The sequence below is a fragment of the Sphaerodactylus townsendi genome, linkage group LG05 (assembly GCF_021028975.2).
Source record: "Sphaerodactylus townsendi isolate TG3544 linkage group LG05, MPM_Stown_v2.3, whole genome shotgun sequence".
NCBI lineage: Eukaryota > Metazoa > Chordata > Lepidosauria > Squamata > Sphaerodactylidae > Sphaerodactylus > Sphaerodactylus townsendi.
The window spans coordinates 86,135,486-86,141,485 of record NC_059429.1 but is presented as its reverse complement, the minus strand read 5'-3'; the positions used below and the strand labels follow the sequence as shown (position 1 = coordinate 86,141,485).

Genomic DNA, 6,000 nt, shown 5'->3' with positions numbered 1-6,000 from the left:
GGGCTCATAAATGGGACAAATTAAAAGGCTTGGGAAAGCAATGCAAAATGTGTAGGAAATATTACTTGGTAACTTTATGAATATTAAACATGCTCGGGCCTCCCTAGGAGACCCGGAGCATTGAAAGCAGTTGAGCATTAGTTAAAGGGAAAAATAGAAAAACAGCAACAGAGAAAAACTGCTCTGCTTGAGTCCCGAACAACTGGTAGTAATCTAGAATGGGTCATTATAGTTGGGGAGATCCACACCTAAGAGGAGTACACCTCCTAATCCTTATGCCACACCATGACCACCAGACCAGGATGCTGTAAGCTTTTAAGGGCTCTGGACACTTTGATGCCAAAATAATATGGGGGAAGAGAGAATTAGAATTGGATAGAAAAAAACCCCTCTGTATCCAATCCCAATTAATTACAAAGGGTGGTGATAGCCACAGTCCCCTGAAGTTTATACTAGCCATGGAATGTGAGTGAAATTGAGGTAGGGACATTGAAACTTTACGCTCACTTCATGGCACAATTTGCCTTCACTCTCAGCTTTCTCAGAGCAGAGAAATAGAGAACTCAGTACCCCCCGCCCTGGTTTTACCATTCATCTTCAGAGGGATGAGTAGTTTCTGGTTCACTTAACTGTGAACCTTGTCAGAGCAGTTGTGCTATAATGCTGGACTTCTGAGGTTGAGGAAGGAGATAAGCTGCTTGAAAACTTCGCTTTGAGTCACTGTGTTATGCATATTGCACTACTAGAAGGTGAAATTTCCTAATCATTTCATCCAAACCCCAATGTATGACTTTATAAAGCTTGCCGGAGAGAAGGCTTAGACGAGCAGCAAAAGACAGAATCCAAGTTGATTCTGTCAAAATCACATCAGCCTTTGTGGTATTATTTGAAGCTGGCTCTGAGATATAGATGACAGCCCAGCATTTCTCTGCTGGGAGTTGCTTCCTCCATCCTCAGTTTGTAATCCACAATTTGCAAAGTTGCTACTATGAATCAAATCACTCTCTACTGTGAATAGTGGACCAAAGGGTAGCATTTGGGGGTCTATGTTGTACGACAGCTGTGGCACAGTTTTCAAGGAAAGTTTAGCTATAGAGAAAGTAATTGGCCCTTCCCTCATCTGTGATCACTGGATTCCCACAGGAATGCAATTTTATATTCTGTGCTGGGCATTCCAGGACTTGAATTGGAAAGCTATCTGACTCAAATTCCTCACTGCACCATTGGCTCCTAAACATTGGCTCCTAAACTTTCTATAAACTACATAAAACAGATTTTTTACAAAGGAACAGGATTGTGGACTATACCATTGTGTGTAGTAGGTGTTTTGCTGATCTCACAGCATTGTCATCTACTTATGTACTGCCATTTTCTGCCTGGTTTAACACATTGTATCTAATACTCTATGCTTTATTTCAGATTTCTGTAATCCTAGTCCTATTACATTGCTTATTAGATGTCTGATACTATTGACTGCATCAAATTACACTGTGGGCTGTTATGCAGTCACTGCTTTCGGTAGCTGTTTGCTTCACAGTAAGGTTTTACTGTAGTTTTCCATTTGAAAGGGATGTCCCCTACTATGAGATGTGCCCAGCTGCACCAATCCAATCTGCCATTTTGCTCTGTAGTGGTTGTCTGTCACCTTTTTCTTTTCTTTGTTGTGCTGCTGTCTGAAGTTTATCACTGGATTAATATATCATGTCAATTTCATGAGTCTATTGCTACAGAAATGGACCCACAGCAGGAATTTTCTTTTTTAAAAAAACGCCCAGCAGATTCTCCCTGGAAGAGCTGTTGTGTGGGCTGGGAAAGGTGGGGAGGAGCTGGAAAGCCTAAATCAAGAGTAACACTTCCTGATTTACTTCACCTTCTCTGCGAAGGCAAGGAAAAGTCGCCCTTTGTCTGGTTTTGGAAGCCACAGATCTTCTCTGATCTGAGAGTGTGGTGGCTTCTAAAGAGAGCAAAATGAGTGCATAATCCAACCCCATGGAAATGTCTACTTCATGTGAGGCAGACCACATGTGTACAAAAGGCCTGTGTAATCTGCTTTGAGTCTCAGAGGGGAAGGTGGTGGGCTATAAATATTGTAAATAAATGTTTACTGCTTGGCTCAAATTGCTTCCTGGTATACCTTTAAATTTGATTCCTAATTGATATCCCACTGGGTAAACTTTACCTTCTACATTTCTGGCATTTTAAAACAGAGGATCTTTCAACTTTTGGTGTCCTATAAGGACCCTTTAATTCCATTTCCATCTAAATTTTGTACTCAAAATCCATGGCAGCACTATGGTGCCAAGGCAGTGGACAGAGAGAAACTTTTCTCCCTCACTTGTAACACTAGAAAGCATGATCACCCTATGATACTGTTTGGTAGTAGATTCAAGGCTAAGATAAATTCAAGCCAAAAAAGGAAGTATTCCTTCATACAACACGCAGTTAACTTGTGGAACTCACTGCCACAAGGTTAAAAGTGGGTTAGACAAATGTATAGAGCAGGGGTTCCCAACGAGGTACCTGGGGGCATCATGGAACCCATCAACAACATTCCTGATTTTTTAGAAAGTGGATGAGGCCAGGTAAGGGTTTTTTCGGCAGGGTTTCTGATTGGTTGTGCCAATTTAAACAATGTTGAGAGGTACCGCCACTGTGTTGGTCTTGTTCTCCTGATCACTCTTCTTTCTCAATGTGTTTTTTAATTACCACTGTTCTCCCCTGCACTTCAGCTTGTGTGTGTGTGTGTGTGTGTGTGTGTGTGTGTGTGTGTGTGTGTGTGTGTGTATCTCTTGGGGCAGCCATTTTATGTTTCAGAATTCAAAGGTGCCTACAGTCTCAGGGAGGTTGAGGACCACAGCATAAAGGATAGGGCTATTGTCTATTGGCCATGATAGTTAATTGGGGCCTGCAGGTTCAGAGGCACAATGCCTCTGATTGCTGGAGGCTGGAGAGGAGGCAGCAGGACCTTGTTGTCTGTGGACTTTGCATGTGTGCTTTTCCTTTGACATCTGATTGGTGATTCTTGGAGAAGGACGTTAGACCAGATGGAAGCACTGCTCTGATCCAATAAGCTTCTCCTTAGATTTTCACAAGGACTAGGACATGTTCAAACTTTATAAAATTTAAAATATATTTTATTAATATTTCATACAACTCTGTCACCATGTTGTTGTTACCCCTATTTTTCTCACCAATGGGGACCCAAAGCAGTGTATATCATTCTCCCATCTTCCATTTTGTCTTCATAACAACAACCTTGTGGAATAGCTTGAGTTGAGAATGACTGGCCCAAAGTTACCCAGTGAGCTTCAGTGGCCGAGTAGGAATTTGAACGGAGGTCTCCAGCATCTGGTCCAACACTTTAACCATTATACCACGATTACATTCAAATCTATTATGCATCTATCTGTATTGATGTTTTGGCTGTTCTGCATTGATTTTCCCTACTTCCCCCCCACACACACACACACAAATCTGGCTACTGGCCTGTCAAGTTTGACGGATTCTGCCTCCTCTGCCCAGAGGTGGCAGCTTCTGCATGGAGACAGCTGCTCTTCTGAATCCTGGCGCACTGCCCGTTAGCTCTGCCAGGGTCCCCCCCTCTCCTCCCCACACAAACACCGTTTGCCTCTGCCGCCTGCTCTTGCCAAGTGGCTCCCCACCCCGGTGCACACCCCGTTGTTTACGGTGCAGAGCTTGCTGGTGCCTCAGGAGTTAAGTGGCAAAGCAGGCAGAAGCAGATTCAGGTGGGTGGCACATTGCAGTGACAAGACTCCAGCGAGAGGGAGGAGTGAGTGAATCTAGCAGGGAGGAGGCGAGGAGGGGGGAGAGCCTCTGGAAGGGGAGGAGAGGCAAGTGTTTGTGCGCTTGTGTGAGTGTGTGTGATCACAAATGAGATGGGAGAGGGGAAGGAATGACAGCCTCCCTCTCTCTGTCTCTCTGTCTCTCCAGCCTGCAAACAAGTAGCTGAGAAGGAGAGAGCAGAGGATCAAGGCAGACGGTGCTGCTGTCGTCTCGCCCGTGGTGGGGGAGTCTGAAATCCCCGGGCTTCGTCTGGGCTACAGAAGTGTCTCCCCTCCGCCTGGTCTGTCTGCCAACTCCAGGGACCGTCTGAGACGGAGATGCGCGCCTCGATGGCAGGGAGCAGCTAGGAAAACCCCAGCATCGCCGGCAGCGGAGAGGAGAGGAGAGTCCAAGGGTAAGTCCCAGCTCCGTGTATTGGGCAGCGGCGACGGCGGCGGCTGGGGCGAGGGGTGCAGGGGCTTCACCGGACCCTCTTTCTTGACGTTCTGCTTTCGGGTTCCTTTGGTCGGGCTGAAGGCTGGGGAAAGGAAGGGCTGCGTGGGGCAGAAGCTGTCGTCTCCGTGCGAGAAAGTGAATGGGGGGGGGGGCGTGCCGTGCCGTGCCGTGCCGTGTGAGACAGGAGCGATTGCGGGCGACCAGTAGCAAAGTTCGGGTGCTGATCTCGAGACTGGCAGGTAATGCTGAAGGCAGCCCCTGCCCTGGGACCGATGCCCCGTTGCCTGCACTCGCGCCAGGTGTGCCGGGGGGAACCTCAGCGAAAAGGGCTAAACTCTGATCTGGGTAATGCCTGCTGCCAAAGCGACCGGGGCAGACCCTCCGAGTCCGATCGCCCTGGGGTGTGCTTGGGCGCTCTTTCGGGGTGCCTGGGCGCTCTTTCGGGGTGCCTCTTCTGGAAAGGGTAGGTCCCCCTCGGCCTCTCCCCCCGGGTTTTGCGGGTCGTGCTGGCAGTCACAAGCCAGCCTGGACTTCCACCCCCAAGAAACTGTACAAGAGGCTGAATATTGACCCACGTAGTCTGGCTCTTGGGAGAAAAGCTTGGACTAGAGGCTCAAGGGACTGAGAGGTTAAACAAACTCAACCCACCAAGGACAGTTAGGGGACTGGGGAGGCCAAGTGCTGGAAATGGACGCTGCATTAGGCAAGGGGTCTGTGCCCTGCAGGGCTCAGTCGCTCAAGCAGACAAGCCTTTCACCTGCTTCTGCCAGCAGCCCTACCAAGCCTACAACCCAGGGCGATGGCTGGCTGTCAACCCCAGCCCAGAAAGAGCCAGGCTAGCATGCGAATAAGGACTGATCCAAGGGAACCCGGCTGTAAGCAAGAAAGATGATGGGTCAGTTCTGCCGAAGAGTTGGTAAAACAAGCGGGGGGATTGGAGGGGGAGGGTGCCCTCTCCTCCTTTCTTTTTGGTAGCTCGGAAAAATACAGAGGTACTTCATGCTGTCAGAATAGCCTCACCGTTTATACCACATAATAGGACCCACCTTCAAAAGAGCGCAAGGGCTGTATGCTCCCCCTTTCCCCGTCTTTCCACTCTTCCTCATTTCCTTTTTTTTTTTTTATCAATCATGCTTCCTATCTGCAGCCTACCTTGCTAAAGCAGCACAGCCTATGTACCTGGTAAGACAGAGTTTCGCCACATGAGGTTTCACAGCTCACAGATCAATTTAGAATTTGTATTTCTTTCACTTTTACGCACGATCATGCAGCCTTCTCCCAATGGCTGTGAAACCAATCCTCCCTAGTAACTGAGCAGGAGCGCCCGCTGAAGGGAAGGTGTGGGTCACCAGCAAATGAGCATGTGCCCTCCACATCAAGAAGACAGAGGGGCCTCAGTTTTCCTGACTATACAAGGGCCACGTCAGTTACCTTATTTTCCCCCGCATAAAGATGTGCCTGTCGTTCCATAATCTTTTATCAAAGGGCAAGAATGCCTGCTATATTGGGGGGGTCAATGATCTGATCTCCCCTTTAAAAGCAGCTATGAGATGTGTGACAGAGTGGGCAAGGGCATGGTCACAGCCCCAAGTCCTGTCACACACCCCATAGGCCAGTGGCACCCCTCCCTCCTTTTGGACCCAGCTGAGAAAACAGACTTCTTCACATGTCAAACTCTCGGAGGAAAAAAATCCCCAGTGAAAAAGGCTTGCATGATATGAATATAGAAAATCTCTTCCCCCCCCCCCCCCCCCCCATTAC

General features: G+C 48.1%; 1 protein-coding gene across 3 annotated transcripts in view; it reads left to right on the top strand.

The window, feature by feature from the left end:
- The first annotated feature begins 3,727 nt into the window (after nt 1-3,727).
- Nucleotides 3,728-6,000, top strand: part of LRRN2 (leucine rich repeat neuronal 2) — a 196,434-nt gene continuing 194,161 nt past the window's right edge. For 2 of the 3 annotated variants that reach the window (XM_048498068.1, XM_048498071.1), the window contains exon 1: nt 3,864-4,198. The gene's annotated coding sequence lies outside the window, so the exon portion shown is untranslated. Of the gene's footprint in view, nt 3,747-3,863; nt 4,199-6,000 lie in introns of those variants that run through there. The other variant, XM_048498070.1, reaches the window with a different exon arrangement.